This window comes from Theropithecus gelada, chromosome 7a, assembly GCF_003255815.1.
Source record: "Theropithecus gelada isolate Dixy chromosome 7a, Tgel_1.0, whole genome shotgun sequence".
Taxonomy (NCBI): Eukaryota; Metazoa; Chordata; class Mammalia; order Primates; family Cercopithecidae; genus Theropithecus; species Theropithecus gelada.
In genome coordinates this window covers 38,283,468-38,299,848 of record NC_037674.1, presented here as the reverse complement: position 1 = coordinate 38,299,848, position 16,381 = coordinate 38,283,468, and the positions used below count along the sequence as shown (strand labels likewise).

General features: G+C 47.3%; 1 pseudogene; it reads right to left on the bottom strand.

Annotated features, from left to right (window-relative positions):
• Positions 1-14,168: 14,168 nt before the first annotated feature.
• LOC112627494 lies at positions 14,169-15,259 on the bottom strand (annotated as a pseudogene).
• Between the last annotated feature and the right edge of the window lie 1,122 nt (positions 15,260-16,381).

Sequence of the window (16,381 nt, the reverse complement as noted above, 5' to 3'; positions counted from 1 at the left end):
AGGTCCTCCATCTCTTTTCAGGCCTCCCCAGCACTCAGCCAGGTGTCTCCTACACAGGTGATCTCAGAACCAGCTTTGAGGTCACACAGACTTGGGTGCAAATTCTGCCTCTGCCTTGAATCAGCTATGTAGCCATAAGCCAGAGGAATTCTCTGAGCCTGTTTTCTCGCCTATAAATCGGTGATAAATGCTTCTTAGAGCAGTTGTGAGGACTGAATGAAGTAATGCATGGAAGATGCTTGCAGCTCAGTGCCGTGCCACACACACATACGATGGCCACCAAGCCTGGAAACAGGTCTTATCACTTTATTATGTATTGCAATGTCATATTGATAAATCATTTATCATGATTTTGCCTGTGTTTGCAGAATCAGTGGCCACTGACTGATTCTGGATTGAGTTGAAAGCCTTCAATCCATGGTCATCCATTCACAGTGACAACCAGGGACAGCAGGTCTAAGCACCTGCTGCCTTTCATGGTCGAGATTTCCCTTGGTTGTTTCCCCTCCAGGACACCCCAGCTTTCTCCCACTTTTTGGAAGGGATGCCATCCAGGTCTGTTTCTGATGAACAGGGAAGGTGCTCAGAGGCAGGCTGGGCCATGAGGATATCCCAGGGTAAAGTCAGATCAGGGCATCCACTGTTCTGTAGGGGTTGGACACAAGTATTCCTTAGAGACCAACAAACCATGTGGTACTGACACACCGCCTTCAAGGCCCCACAAATCAACACTTGGATCTAATTGCTGTTTGCCTGCCACACACAGAGATTTTAAATATTCAGGAGGATCAGAAAAGTGGGCAGACTTTCAGTGGTTGCTAAATCATCAATCTGACCATTCTATGCACAGTTTTTGAGCACCTATGTGGCAAGGGCATAGGCACAGGTACTAAGAGATGGTCCCTGTCCACAGGGGGCAATGTCTGTTTTCGGGGGAAAGGAGAAAGTGCCCAGGATAGCATAAGCTAGAGAAGCTCACAGGGGAAAGACCACCCAGACCTGGGCATTTAGTGAGAGTTGCCCAGCAGAGGTACCCATGTTGATTTAATTGTTTGTTCTTTCATGGAAACACCACATTTAGGCTACTTTGAGAGAATATTGGTGGTGGTAGTGGTGGAGTGTCAGTAACCTGTGACACTCCTCATTTTGGGCTTCTAGAGCAAAGGCTGGCAAACTTTTTCTATAAAGGTCTAGATAGTAAATACAGTCTTTCCCTGTCCTCCTCCTCCTCCTTCTTTTTGCAACCATTTAAAAATGTAACAACCAAAATAAATAAATAAATTTTAAAAATATATAACAACCACTCTTCGCTCAATGGCCATATAAAAGCAGACCAAGGGCTGGATTTGGTATACAGCAGCAGTTTTCTGACCACTGTTCTAAAGAATTACCAGAAGCCTGATATCATTATTATTAACAATAATAATAACTTAGCCCTGAGTTTAGTGTGCGGACACCAAGCTATGCACTTTACCTACATTATCGTATATGCTTCTCATAACATCCCAGTGAGTGAGGTACTATTATTATACCTTTTCTAGGTGAGCAATTAAGGTGCAGAGAGGTTAAGTAACTTTCTCAAGGGCACTCAGCAAGGAAGTGGTAGAGGCTGAATTTAAATTTAGGTCCATGTGATGGAAGCACCCACTTTCTTAGCCTGCATCATGCCAACCTCAGCACTGCCATGTGGGAGCACAAGGAGGCTGGGATAGTGCTTTTCCTTCCAATGGCTCCAGGGAACAACCATGTCACTAATAGAAAAATGTAGGCCGGGCGAGGTGGCTCACGCCTGTAATCCCAGCACTTTGGGAGGCTGAGGCGGGCGGATCACAAGGTCATGAGATCGAGACCATCCTGGCTAACATGGTGAAACCCCGTCTCTACTAAAAACACAAAACAAATTAGCTGGGAGTGGTGGCAGTCACCTGTAGTTCCATCTACTCAGGAGGCAGAGGCAGGAGAATCACTTGAACCTGGGAGGCAGAGGTTGCAGTGAGCCGAGATCGCACCACTGCACTCCAGCCTGGTGACAGAGTGAGACTCTGTCAGAAATAAAAGAAAAGAAAAGAAAAGAAAAGAAAAATGTAGAGAAGTAGATGGAATTGGGTAGAGGGTTGAAAGACACACAGTCTGGCTTTCTAGTGGTTTCCCTGTACTCCAGGTATTGCTACTGACATAAAGAGGCAGTAGAAGCAGAGAGGATTGTAGCAAGTCGCACTGATTGCAAAGATTATCTTCATTTGATCATATTTAAAATGGGGGTACAGTGGCCACACCTGTCCCCACTGCCCTCCTCTCAGCTCGACTATGATAGAGGACTCTCTGCAAGGACTCTTAGTAGCTTCTGAGGCATTAATTAAATGAGAGTCTGGATTTATTCATTCATTCCATATACACATGGCTCCATTCCAACAAGGATCTGATATATATAAAAGATTGCATATGTGATTATTCTTTCTCCAGTGAGAGTGGGAAAATAGCTACCAGCTCTGAGAACATACTTTAAGATTTTTTTTATTTTTTTGAATCCAGAGAGGAAATTAAAATGAAGAGAAGAAAATAAATGCATTTATTACTTCCCAGAATGAATTACTTAGAAATGTTTTAAAAACCCAATAAACAAACAAAAAAACACACACATACACACATAAAAGAAAGGGGTAATTTTGGGTTGTTTTCCCAAAGACAGGCCCTGCCACAGTACACAGGACCCAGCTGTTGCCCATTAAGGATGACACAGAGGGCTGGGCATGGTGGCTCATGCCTATTATCCCATTGCTTCCAAGGCAGGAAGATCGCCACCAGTCTGAGGGTAACTCAAGGTAGCCCAACTGAGTGGCACTGACCTCTGTTCCACAGACCCTTGGGCAGCCCTGAGACTCAGAGGGTTGAGAGGTCAAAACTATTTTCATAACAATACCGTGCTGTGTGGACACTTGCACTCCAATGGTGCAAAAGCAAAAGGAGAGTATAAAACGGCTGGTGCCTTAGCATGAATCAAAGCCAGCCCTCAAAGGTGCTAGCAGTCTTGTTCTTCTCTGCTGCTATGCACTCACAAGGAAAAAAAAAAAGGGCAATATGGGTTAAGAATATCCTGATGAAATGGTAAAATAATTGTATGGAATCTCAGCCCTGGAGCAGGAGTCTAGTTACCACCATGTGACGGAAGGGACCGAGGCAGAAAGCATGGCGGGGAGCTGCAGCGGTGCTCTGGAGCGAAAGCACACGTGTGAAAACCGAACTAGCCGCTTCTCTTTGAAACATAAACTTTTAATCAAAAGAATGACTGACAGGCAACCTCTGTTCTCTAGACCTGTATTTGGCAGACAATTTCCTGAATATGGGTGAACTAGATGTCTACTATCGGCCAAAATGGAACAACAGGAACGGAATTACCTTCTCCCACCTTAAAGAACTAAGAAAGAAAAAAAGCCAGCTAAAATATTGAAAATAACAGGCTCAGGACAGCGAACCCTGAGAAGGGACACAAACGAGCATCCCAGCTTGCTGTCTGGAGCGAGTGTGCAGGCCACAGAGCAGTGGGGGGATCCGAACAGAGCAAGGGGCTCCCTGAATTAAGAAAACAGTGTTGAGAATTCAGGGAGGTTAAGGTGACTAGAATTCACAGGGCAGAGCACTAGAGGGGAGAGAGCTGCTCAGAGAAAGAGAGAGATTGCTCCGGAGATCTGCAGAGGAAAGCTCTAAGCACTGAGCTGAGCACTGAGCTAGGCCTAGAGGCCTGTGCAGAAATCACTTCCTCATAATGGATGTCAGGCAGCAGGGACTGTAGGTAGATGAGGTTTGGCGGGACGCCTAGGGGCCCATGACTCTCCATGGGTTTTTGTCTTTTATCCCCAAACCTGTCACCCTTCAGAGCCCAGATTAACCGAATGGGCTGTGGCTCAGGAAAGGGAAGCTAGAGGGGACAGAGCTTGTGGGCTAGGAGTTCTCTCTGCTGGTGTCTTTGGCTCTAAAGCAGTACCATTGGCAGAAGTGTCCTGAGACACGCTGGGCTGCCTCAGGAGCCCAAGGATGGAGTAATGACGCACACGCTGTACAGTATCTCACTTTATTTGTTTGTTTGCTTGTTTGTTTGTTTTTTTGAGACGGAGTCTCGCTCTGTCGCCCAGGCTGGAGTGTAGTGGCCGGATCTCAGCTCACTGCAAGCTCCGCCTCCCGGGTTCACGCCATTCTCCTGCCTCAGCCTCCCGAGTAGCTGGGACTACAGGCGCCCGCCACCTCGCCCGGCTAGTTTTTTGTATTTTTTAGTAGAGACGGGGTTTCACCGTGTTAGCCAGGATGGTCTCGATCTCCTGACCTCGTGATCCGCCCGTCTCGGCCTCCCAAAGGGCTGGGATTACAGGCTTGAGCCACCGCACCCGGCCCAGTGTCTCACTTTAACTCCTGGAAGTGGCCCAGATACGTCCTTCTATGTCATGGGTTTTGTAAAATTTATAGTATAATTATTTTTTTTTTGTATTTTTTTCTTTAAAGGGGCCCCCAAATTAATAAGGTTCAGGGTTCACAAAAATTGGATCCTCTTCTGGTAAGGCAGTTTCCCACACCTAGATTCCTGTTGTTACACAAGAAGCCCCACTAGAAAACCAGCCGTTTTTCCTTCCTTCATTCATCCATGTAACACAGAAGCTCCGGGGGCTCGCCACGTGCCGGCCCGGCCAGCTCTGGAACTCAGGGATGAACGCCACACCACAGCTGCAGCCCCTGCCTTTGTGCTCTTCAGTCTGATGGGGACCAAGGGAGGGGAGGAGTCACCCGAAGCAGTGAACTGAACGGGTGGTAGGTGCGTTGAGGGAGGGGATGGGCGCTGTAAGCAAGGACACGTCGGGGCCCCAACTGCTGGAGAAGCGGCATTGAGTGCAACTGTGAACAGGAGCAGGGGCTGGCCAGGCAGAGGGCAGAGGGCGGCTGCCGGGAGGGCTGACTTCCAGGCAGAAGGGGAAGGCAGCTGTGTGCAGGGCGGGGACTCAACTGCCGTGGCACGGTTTCAGCCCAAATCATAGGCTCTTTTTATGATTCTTTGTAATTCTGCTCACATCAAAGTGAAAATTGCCTGCATCTGGACAGCCACTCTCTCCAGGCCAATTACAGACACTGTTTCTGGAGTGTCTCCTGGTAGCTCACCACTTCCTCCCTGCAACACCAGCCCTGTGGGCTTGGCCAGAGCTGGTCCTTGTAGGAAAACTACAGCAGTGAGGGACAGGGGTGTGGGGTGACAGATGGACAGCTACAGAGGTGACCAGCAGGACCACACCCCCAAAGGGGCATCAGGAATCTGACCTAGTCAGGGAATGTTGGCGCCCAGAGTAAGTTGCTCCTAAGCCTCTGCTAAGATGTCTGATAGGTGTGAGTATACTCCCCACACCAGGTCAGAACTGACCGCAAAGCCATTTTCTAGGAGGAGGCAGCTGCCCACAAAACCTCCAGCAGCTCCCTGGGCCTGAAATGCCCACTGTGAGAGTTATCCCTTAAAGAGACATGTCCTGTGCCGTTCAGTTAGGCTGAAGCACGGCTCTCTGGGGTCAGTGGATGGAAGGATGGAGGCGGGAGGAGGTGGTGAGATCCGGCACTTAGTGAACACCTGCTCGTCTTGTACCAGGCATTGTGCCACTGGGCGTTTACAGGTACATCATCAATTCAATCCTCCAGTGCACCTTGGTGGTGGATAGTCTTGTCTCAGATAAATCGAGGCCTCTTGGTTTGCGCTTTAGCTTTCATTCACAAGGTGTTGCATTCAGAAGTAACAACAGAGCTACATCCAAACATAATTGAAAAGCAATTTAAATAGTTTCTGTTGTCTCTTGAAAAACATCTAAGGGGATTATATATCCATCAAGCATAGCAAAATGTTTAGAATTCTGTGCCACCATGTAGCTGCTCCCACTCCCCGACATCAGAGTAGGGCAGCTGCTCTGAGATCTGCCATTGCCCCTTCTCAAAATCCCCCCTCACTCTCCAGGGACTTCTCTCCCTTCTCCCCTTTCCCTTTGTGGATAGCTCTCTGCTCTTTCCAGTGGCGATCCAGCTAGCCTTCCCCGTTCTGCTCAATCCTGCAGGCACAGTCCCCAACCTAGGAGGGCCCAGAATCTCTTGCCAAAGATCTCTGACCCCAGGGCTACATGTTTGTTTTGTGAAGCCTTTGACGTTTGTGGGGAGGGAAGAGGAGGAAAGGGCCAGGGTCTTATAAAACCGGAGTCATCACGAGGCTGGCCCGCCCAGCACCCGCTGCGGTCTGGTCCTTGTGCCCACTTCAGACCTGCAGGCTGAGCGACTGAGGGAAGGGAAGGGAGAGAACCCTCCACCTGGGGAGGGGAAGCCCCGAGTCAAAGGGGTAGCCTTCCAGGTGTGCATCGAGGTGTGCAGGCTGGCTGCAGTCTGCAGGAGACAAATGTTCCCACCTCTGTGAGGCTCTACTGAGAGACTCAAGGTCATCAGTCAAGATAAAAAAGGACTCTCTGGGCAGAAAATTCAAGCCATTGATTCTTTCTCCACTGGGAATGAGAAGAAAGAACCGTGACCTTCTGTAGCCTACAGACAGCAAGACAGAGGCAGCTGCCATTTGGTGTGAACTGTCTTCCCTCCTGCTGCGCTTGCCCTGTTTCCCCTCCCTCTTCACTTCATTCTGAGAAATCTCTTGGTGTCAGTGGCTCTGCTTCCATTCTTCCCTCCCTCTCTTCTTTCTTTCCTTCCACTTTCTTTTTTTTTGGGGGGGGACGGAGTCTTGCTCTGTCACCCAGGCTGGAATGCAGTGGTGCGATCTCAGCTCACTGCAACATCCATCTCCAGGATTCTAGCAATTCTCCTCAGCCTCCCGAGTAGCTGGGAGCACAGGCATGCACCACCATGCCCAGCTAACTGTTTGTATTTTTAGTAGAAACAGGGTTTCTCCATGTTGGCCAGGCTGGTCTCAAACTCCTGACCTCAGGTGATCTTCCCGCCTTGGCCTCCCAAAGTGCTGGGATTACAGGCATGAGCCACCATGTCTGGCCCCTTCCTTCCACTTTTTTCACTCTTATCACCAAGAGGACTGGTTTTTAAAAGAAGTCCTGATCTCATTGTCAGTGTCTGCACATAAGACTCACTTGGGGAACTTTTACAAAAAGGATCTCCCCTCTTTCCAGACCAATTAAATCAGAAACTCTGGGTAGAACTGGGGCATCAGCATTTTTAAAAAAGCTCCCTCCAGGAGATTCTAAGAGGAAACCAGGATTGAGAACGCAGAGACCCAGAAACTGTTGGAACTGGAAGGCACCTTAGGGCTTGCCAAGAGCCCAGGAGCCCAGGCCTACAGAGCTGGGACTATGCCCCTGCACTGGGTTTGGTGCCTGGCTCAGCAATGGAGGCCTCTGTGGTGTGGGCAGGAACTGCAGGGCCTCTGAAGGTCAAGCTAACCGGGAAGCTTCATCTGCCCCCCAACCCCTCCTACGCACCCCCACCCCTGCCCCCAGTATCCCACCTCATCCTGAAGGTCTGAGGCACCCTCTGAGAAGTGAAGAGAGGCTGGAGGGTCTGGGCTCTGCTTGGCCACATCTCCAGCTTTTATAAAGAGCAATACTGCGGCTCTAAGTTCCCAAACCCGGGGCATTTTTGGCAAGTTATTAATCCCTATTAAGCCAGCCATTAATCTCAATTAACTTGATTGCTTAATTAGGCAGTGCAAACAAAGAAGGAAGTCCATAGAGATTGCTCCTGGGGCACCAACAGGCTGTGTGGTCTTTGAGAACCAACAGGAGTCAGGGGCCTGAGTTCTGTTAGCCCTTTTGCCAAGATCTGTGTGGAGCACAGCATTTCGCATCACTAAGCCAGGGGTTGATGAATGGGCTGTTCCAGTTAAAGGGTTACGTAGATGAGCAATTTTCAAAGACTTGGAAAAAAAAATAGATTCAAACTTAAAAACTGTACTAAACAGTCTATAATTTCTCTTTGCTACAAATTGCATTTCAGATGTGTGCCCTGTCATTAGTATTGCACTGTGAAGGTTGATTGGAATCACATAGCACTGTAAATGGTAATAACAGGCACTCAATAAAAAGTTACTAAATAAATAAAAATATTTCTAAGATTCTGAACTGGGCTATCAGGGAATTTACTTTGATTGGTTTATATTAATACATGTTGCCCAGGCACAGTGGCTCATGCCTGTAATCCTAGCACTTTGGGAGGCCAAGGTAGGTGGATCACTTGAGCCCAGGAGTTCAAGACCAGCCTGGGCAGCATGGGAAAACCCTGTCTCTACAAAAAAATACAAAAATTAGCCAGGTGTGGTAACGCACACCTACTCAGGAGGCTGAGGTGGGAGGATCGCTTGAGCCAGGAAGGTCGAGGTTGCAGTGAGCTGCAATTGTGCCACTGCACTCAGCCTGGGCCACAGACTGAGACCCCGTCTCAACAACAACAACAACAAGAATGTATGTTAATGTAGCAAAATTGAAAGTTGTGGAAAAAGACAAGAGAGTCAAGCTGAGATCACCATTGTAAAGTTTTGTGTTGGTGTTTCTAGTTCTGTTTTTTCATGTACATATGCATAACTTTCAAAGATAAAATCTCTGCTAGGCATAAATGGGGCTGGGCAGACGGCCTGCATGAGTTTTAGGCCCTCATGCTAGATTCTGTTGGGGGCCTGCCTGGATCCTCTACACCGCGGGGGCACCTGCCCCCCAGCTGCTGTGAGTGTTGCATGCTGATGGCTCGTGGTTGTTTACTTCTCTGGAGACTTGCCCTTTACCAAATGGGAGCCGCCAACCCTGAAAATGCCTGGAGGTTATCCAGGGAGGGCAATGTTCTTCTCCCAGGGGCATCTCACAGCTCATGACTGCCTGATGCTGGAAGCAAAAACCTAGCTCCTTTGCCTCAGCTGACACTGGAACAGCTTTATGGTGTTTTATGTTTTCTCAGCTTTATGAGACTTATGTCCCAGAGCAACCTGTGGATCAGGCTGAGGTTAGATTTTTAGCTGAAGCCAGCCCTTTGCTTAGCTTCCTTTCTACCTCATTCTACTTCCTCGACTATATTACTGGTTTCTCTGGGGCCATATCTATAGGAATTGCTGGCTTAGCTCTACTTCTGGAGCACCTGACCTCTGGCAGCTCCTTTCAGCTCTAGCCCTTTAGGACCAGAGCGTGAGACTTGCTCCTCAAAGCAGCCTCAGCATCACCGGGGTCTTGCTAGAAGTGCAGAATGTCAGGCCTCAAGCCAGACCTACTGAGTCTGCACCTGCATTTTAACAAGATCCCAGGGAGATTCTTATGCACATTAAAGATTGAGAGGACTATCCTAGATATCAGTGTTGTAGGAGAGAGTGAGGTAGGGCTGGAGGGGAAGGTGATTCTTCTTTGGCCTAATCTCCACTGGAGCCCAGGGAGGGTGAATGAAGAGGGAAGACTATGTTAGGAAATCTAAGGATTTATGCAGCATCCCTGAAGGCAGGGTGAAGAACACCTTTGCAGTGGAAACATATGAGGAGCTGACAAAAATGGAGGATTCATTCTAGGCAAGGAGGGGTGGTTCCTGGACAGGGAGGGTTGGGTGTGTCATCTGCGGGTTCTAATTCCTTACCTTCCGCCAATTCAAGGGCGCATGAGCTGGGGTGAGCCTCTCAGCTCTCTGGGTTTTCTGTCCTTCCATATATAACATATAGGATTTAGACAAGTTGATTTCAAAGATGCCCTACAGGTCACACCCTGTATAGGTCCAAGAAGAAAACAACAACAGCAAAAATGGCCCCTATAGCTACAGTCACAAATCTTAGGCAAAGATGACAGACACATCAATTGACAGAGGCAGGTGCTGGGATGTAGAACCCATAGCCCCAAACTTAGGACCTGTGCATCACATCAAAACTTTTTTTAAAAAAAAAAGAAAGAAAGAAAAAAGGAAGGAAAGAAGGAAGGAAGGAAGGAGGGAGGGAGGGAAGGAAGGAAGGAAGGAAGGAAGGAAGGAAGGAAGGAAGGAAGGAAGGAAGGAAGGAAGGAAGGAAGGAAGGAAGGAAGGAAGGAAGGTGGTGAGACCAGCTAGGTCGGGGAGACCCTAACCCAGTGGCGCTAGAGGAATTAAAGACACACACACAGAAATATAGAGGTGTAGAGTGGGAAATCAGGGGTCTCACAGCTTTCAGAGCTGAGACCCCTGAAAAGAGATTTACCTATGTATTTATTAACAGTAAGCCAGTCATTAGCATTGTTTCTATAGATATTAGCTTAAAGTATCCCTTATGGGAAACGAAGGGATGAGCTGAAATAAAGGGATGGGCTCTGGCTAGTTATCTGCAGTAGGAGCATGTTCTTAAGGCACAGATCGCTTATGCTATTGTCTGTGGTTTAAGAACGCCTTTAAGGGGTTTTCCGCCCTGGGCGGGCCAGGTGTTCCTTGCCCTCATTCCAGTAAACCCACAACCTTCCAGCTTGGGCATTATGGCCATCATGAACATGTCACAGTGCTGCAGAGATTTTGTTTATGGCCAGTTTTGGGGTCAGCTAATGGTCATATTTTGGGGGGCCTGTTCCCAACAGAAGAAGGAAGGAAGGAAAGAAGGAAGGAAGGAAGGAAGGAAGGAAGGAAGGAAGGAAGGGAAGGAAGGGAAGGAAGGGAAGGAAGGGAAGGAAGGGAAGGAGGGAAGGAAGGAAGGAAGGAAGGGAAGGAAGGGAAGGAAGGGAAGGAAGAAAGGAAGGAAGGAAGGAAGGGAAGGGAAGGAAGGGAAGGAGGGAAGGAAGGAAGGAAGGAAGGAAGGAAGAAGGGAAGGAAGGGAAGGAAGGGAAGGAAGGAAGGAAGGAAGGGAAGGAAGAAGGGAAGGAAGGGAAGGAAGGGAAGGAAGGGAAGGAAGAAAGGAAGGAAGGAAGGAAGGAAGGAAGGAAGGAAGGAAGGAAGGAAGGAAGGAAGGGGTTGAAATCACAGAGTGGGTGCTCTCTGAGAGGTACATGCAGTGACCAAGGGAAACAACGGAGTGAGCAGCAATTCTCCCAGCTTGTGGGACCGGATGATATAGACAGAATGGGCCTGACATTGAAGAATGCTCACTGTCATGTCACATTGCTTCCTGCACAGCAATGTGCCTCCCAGAGCTTGCACAGAGTTTGGAGGTCAGTTCCATACCGTGGAACCATATCTGTCTGGTCAAATTCCAGCTGCTTAATGAAGAAGGTTGTTTCTGGACAAACTTGGGCTGGCGAGGCTGTCACGCTTCTTAGTCACTTTCCCTCCTTTGGAATTTCCCCTCCTGGTCTCAGATGCCCAGAGCTGCTTAGGAAGCCCTCAGGGTGGTGCCTGATCAAGGCTGACCCCCTATAGACAGTGGTTTATGTTCCAGAATTTTCCCAACCTTTTTCCTTCCATCAAACTTTTAGGTCGGTTTCCTCTCCTGTGCCATCTAATCCAGGAGCCAGTAGTTACATGTGGCTGTTTATGTTTTAAATGCCAATTAATTAAAATTAGGCAAAAATTCAGTTTCCCAGTCTCACAAGCCACATTTCAAGTGCTGAAGAGCTGTATGTGGTTAGTGGCCACCGTATTGGACCATGTAAAGAATAGTTCCATCATCACAGAGAGTTCTATTGGACAATACTCGTCTATCAAAAAAAGAAAGAAAAAAGGAAGGAAAGAAGGAAGGAAGGAGGGAGGGAGGGAGGGAGGGAGGGAAGGAAGGAAGGAAGGAAGGAAGGAAGGAAGGAAGGAAGGAAGGAAGGAAGAAAGGAAGGAAGGAAGGTGCTGAGACCAGCTAGGTCGGGGAGACCCTAACCCAGTGGCGCTAGAGGAATTATTCAGCTGGCAATATATCTGACCAGTATATGGCATGCAGGAGGGGGAGTATTCAGAATGCCTCCAGGTTCTGCCTCCATGTATCCACTCCTCTGGCAAGCCCTCCTTTCACTCTTCCTTCAGATCCTACCTGCTGTTCTCTGAAAGTTCTGCCTCTGGAGATCTCTGTGCCCCTCCCCTCCTGGTCTTTTATCACCACAGATAACTGAGCTGTCTACCTTCCATCACTGTGCTGAAATCCCCAGTATGGCCTCAGACTTGCCAGCAGCTTCATGGTCATTGCTTATATTAACTAAAATATCAGGCTGGTGCAAAAGGAATTTTTGAAAACATTGAATTGAAGGTGAGGATTTAAAACAATCAGGGGCATGAAGTCCCTCAAACCATCTTCTGCTTGCTCTTCTTACATCCCCAGTACAGCAAGGAGGCCTCAGAGTCTCGAAGTTGAGAGCCAGCTAAGTGCATGAGATAAGGTTCCAGTTGACCTGCCTTTTACCCAGCCAATGGCATGCCTCTTTTAGGCCCAGCCTAATTCCCTGGAAGAACAATAGTTGTCACTTTTTTTTTTTTTTTTTTTTTTGAGACGGAGTCTTACTGTGTTGCCCAGGCTGGAGTGCAGTGGCGCCATCTCGGCTCACTGCAACCTCTGCCTCCCAGGTTCAAGCAATTCTCCTGCCTCAGCCTCCTGAGTAGCTGGGATTACAGGCACGTGTCACCGTGCCTGGCTAATTTTTATACTTTTGGTAGAGTTGGGGTTTCACCGTGTTGGCCAGGCTGGTCTCAAACTCCTGACCTCAAGTGATACGCCTGCCTCGGCCTCCCAAAGTGCTGGGATTAAAGGCGTGAGCCACGATACCCGGCTAATTGTCGCTATTGAACATCACATATGGGACAGGTGCACCCATCATCTCATTTAAGATAATTGAAATATTTCATTTAGTTGGGTATTGGGATGGTTTCTTTCACAGATAATTCCTGTGGTCTCTATTGGGATTAATTTAGTTATTAAGGCAGGGATAGAGGAAGGAAGCAAACACAGCTCAAGACCTTTGCAGATATTCCCTCATTTAATCCTTACAAAAGCCCCGAGTGTAAATCAGGCAGCTTTGCCCACATGAGTGTCCCTATCTCCAGGTTAGCACTGTCACCTGGGTCCCTGGATGGCAGTGACAGTAACAATAAAGAATAGCTATAATAATGATGTTTCACAGTTGCTTACCACTTGATGCTTTTCTCTAATGATGAACTATTTTAAACATATGCAAAAAAACACAACACCCAGCTACCCACCACCTAGATTGAACAAATGTTAACATTTACCATATTCATTTTAGATTAAAACAATTATTGCGACAGTTGTAGTGTCCTTTGTATTCTTCCCTGATTCCATTCCCCTTCCTCCTCCTCAGAGGTATGGATTATTCTAACTCGGTGTGTACATTTTTCAGCTGAGTGTAGGACTTTTATTGGTATGTGTATATTCAATAAACAATTCATAGTATTTTTGTGTGCTTAAAATTTACATCAATACTGATAAGATTTGGCTGTGTTCCCACCCAGATCTCACCTTGAATTGTAATGATCTGCACATGTCAAGGGTGGTACAGGTGGAGGTAATTGGATCATGGTGGTTGTTTCCCCCATGCTGTTCTCGTGATAGTGAGTGAGTTCTCGGGAGATCTGATGGTTTTATAAGGGGCTTCCCTCCCTCCGCCCTCTTTGACACTCATTCTCTCGCCTGCTGCCCTTCGAAGAAGTGCCTTCCGCCATGATTGTAAAAAGTTTCCTGAGTCCTCCTCAGCCATGTGGAACTGTGAGTCAATTAAACCTCTTTTCCTTATAAATTACCCAGTCTTGGGTATTTCTTCACAGCAGTGTGAGAACAGACTAATACAAATAATTTACACATTCTACAACTTTTTCTCTCAGCATTTTGTATTCAAGATTTATGCATATTGATACTTGTAAGATCTAGTTCATTTTATCTGCTGCATAATATTCCATTGCATGAATGAATCATGATTTTTTTTTTTTTTTTTTAGCAGAGATGGGTTTTTAAACATTAAGACCTTTATGAACAGGTGCTTGGAGTTTGTTGACTTCTTTGAAAAAATCAAGTTGTGAACTTTTATTAAAAATTAAAAATGAAGTTCTTAAAAATCTCAACTTGACCAGCTATGAAACAATTTAAAAACCTTTAAAGATGTATTGAGAAAAACCAGGCTTTAAAAACAAAAAAACACATTTGTTATTACCAAAAAGAGATATCTTTAGGTAAAATTAATAACCTAATGCTGCATAGATAATGCAGATAGTTCTATTTATCTGGTCAACGGGCAAAAAGCAAGCACTTAAGGTCTTCGGCTCCAATCTTTTGTTTATTTCTTATTGCTGGAATTTCATATTTCTTCTTGTTGGATGACTAAACTGTATAATGGTAGAGATGGTAAGCCGGCATTTAGCCCTCCCTGCTCAGCCTCGGGAGCAGACGAATTCTTGGCTGGTGGATGGGCTCCTTTTGTCTCTTTGCCATCTTGTGGTTTAGGGTTTTCTGGGCGTCTGTGTCGGTAATTGAAGTTGCGGAGGTACCGACGTTGAGGTGACTGCTGACCTTGGGTGTCACCTCCTTGATTTTCTTTATCCTCTTCATTGCCGTCTTCTCTAGGCTGTCTTTGGCGAGGAGGGCCCCTGCGGAACGGTGGTCTATATCCCCGATACATACTCTGCCTCACTAGTCTACCTTGTTCTCCTGCACCCTGGTTGTCAGCACCCTCCGTCACTCCTTCCTGCATGGGAAGGTTGGAATACTGTGGTGGACGCCCATAGGGTCTCCGCATGGAGTCAGGTGGGAACCTTTGCCTGTGGTAGGGCCGGTGTTGTTGGGCCTGGCCTTCGGGAGCACTCTGATCCCTCGTTCTTTTCCCCCACTCGATTCTGGTAATTTTGCTGGTAATTGCGTGGAGGACCCCTACGACGTGGACAGCGTCTATAATGGTTACAGTCTGCTGCATATGTACTGCCTTGAACTGGAACACCACCAGGACCTGTAACGGGTGCTGCCTCCGCACCCTTTTCTCCTTCAACCTCAAACTCCACAGTTTCTCCATCTCCTACACTGCGAAGGTACTTCCTGGGGGGTTATTCTTTACGGCAGTCTGGGGTACAAATACATCTTCCTTGGTGCATTCCTGTTGGTGAAACCATATCCGTTCCTTATATGGAACCATTTTACTGTTCCCACAACCTTCGTTGCGATGACCTTCTTGTCCCCGCCAGTAGGCGCCGCCTATGTGAGGCCACCCCGGACACCGCTCCCTGCACCGCTGCCCGTGGTGCCGGGCTTGGTGTCGGCGGCGCTGAGGGCGTGGGCGGCGGGCGGCTGCTGGGTCTCAGCCTCGCTGCTCATGGTTGAAATGATGGTGACTGGGGCCGGCTGCGGCAGCTGCGGCTCCTCCCGGGGTGTGATGGTAATTAGGCCGGCGGAGGCGGTGGGGTTGCGCCGGGCTCTCTGGTCTGCTCTCAGCTCCCGCTACCGATCGAACTCGAGATGGGGTTTTACCATCTTGGCCTGGAACTCCTGACTCAAAGTGATCTGCCCGCCTCAGCCTCCCAAAGTGCTGGGATTATAGGCACATGCCACCGTGCCCAGCCATCGTGATTTCTTTCTTCATTCTCCTGCTGATGGACGTTTCGGTTGCTTCAAATTTTTCACGGTTACAAAACAACGCTCCAATGAGCGTACTTGTATGCCTCTTCAGGCACATGCTCAGGAGTCCTGAGCTGTGTGTAACTTCAGCGTTCATGTGATTCCACATGGTCTCACGTTTAATCCTCATAAAGTCCCAGTACGTTTCATTGACTAGGTGTAATTGTCCTGTGATAGACATGAGGCAGTTCATAGACATTACAACTCACCCAAGGCAAGTCAACCGGCTTAATAAGGTGCTAACGTGTATTCCCTTAGTCCAACATCAACGGATGTGGTTCAAGTGATGGCCCTGGAACTTTCCAGTTGTGCAGTTTGAGGCAAGTTACTTACACTTACCGAGCCTCAGTTTCCTGTAGCACTAGGAATTATACCATTTGTTTTGTACTGTTGTTGTAAAGATTAAATCAATGTGTATAAAAAGCATCCAGCCCAGATTCTAGCATGTGGCAAGTGTATATTCCATATTATTTAAAACTAAGAATGATAAATGCTCAGAAATATTTTTAATAAAAGTAATGGATTATATGGGCATTTAATTCCCCAAATGTGACATTGTTTTTCCAATTTCCCCCCACTATTCTGAAACAAGCATAATTGTGTATAACTAGTTCCTCAGGATTGTACAGTATGCCAGCTTCTGTGACAGAAGAATGTGAACTAGGAACAAAGGCCACTAGGGCAGAAGCCATCTGATTGTTGTATAAGAAGGTGCATTTTGATAACTAATATTCACATGCCAAAGAAGGACTTTGCATGCCACCAGAACACAAACATATCTACATAGTAAAAAAAAAACAAAAAAACAAAAAAACAACAAAAAAAATCTCGTTCTTTCCCTTACCGTTTGTGAGCATCTCTTTGGAATTTGGTTTTCCTCATCTGCACAACAGATCTTTGTTCAAG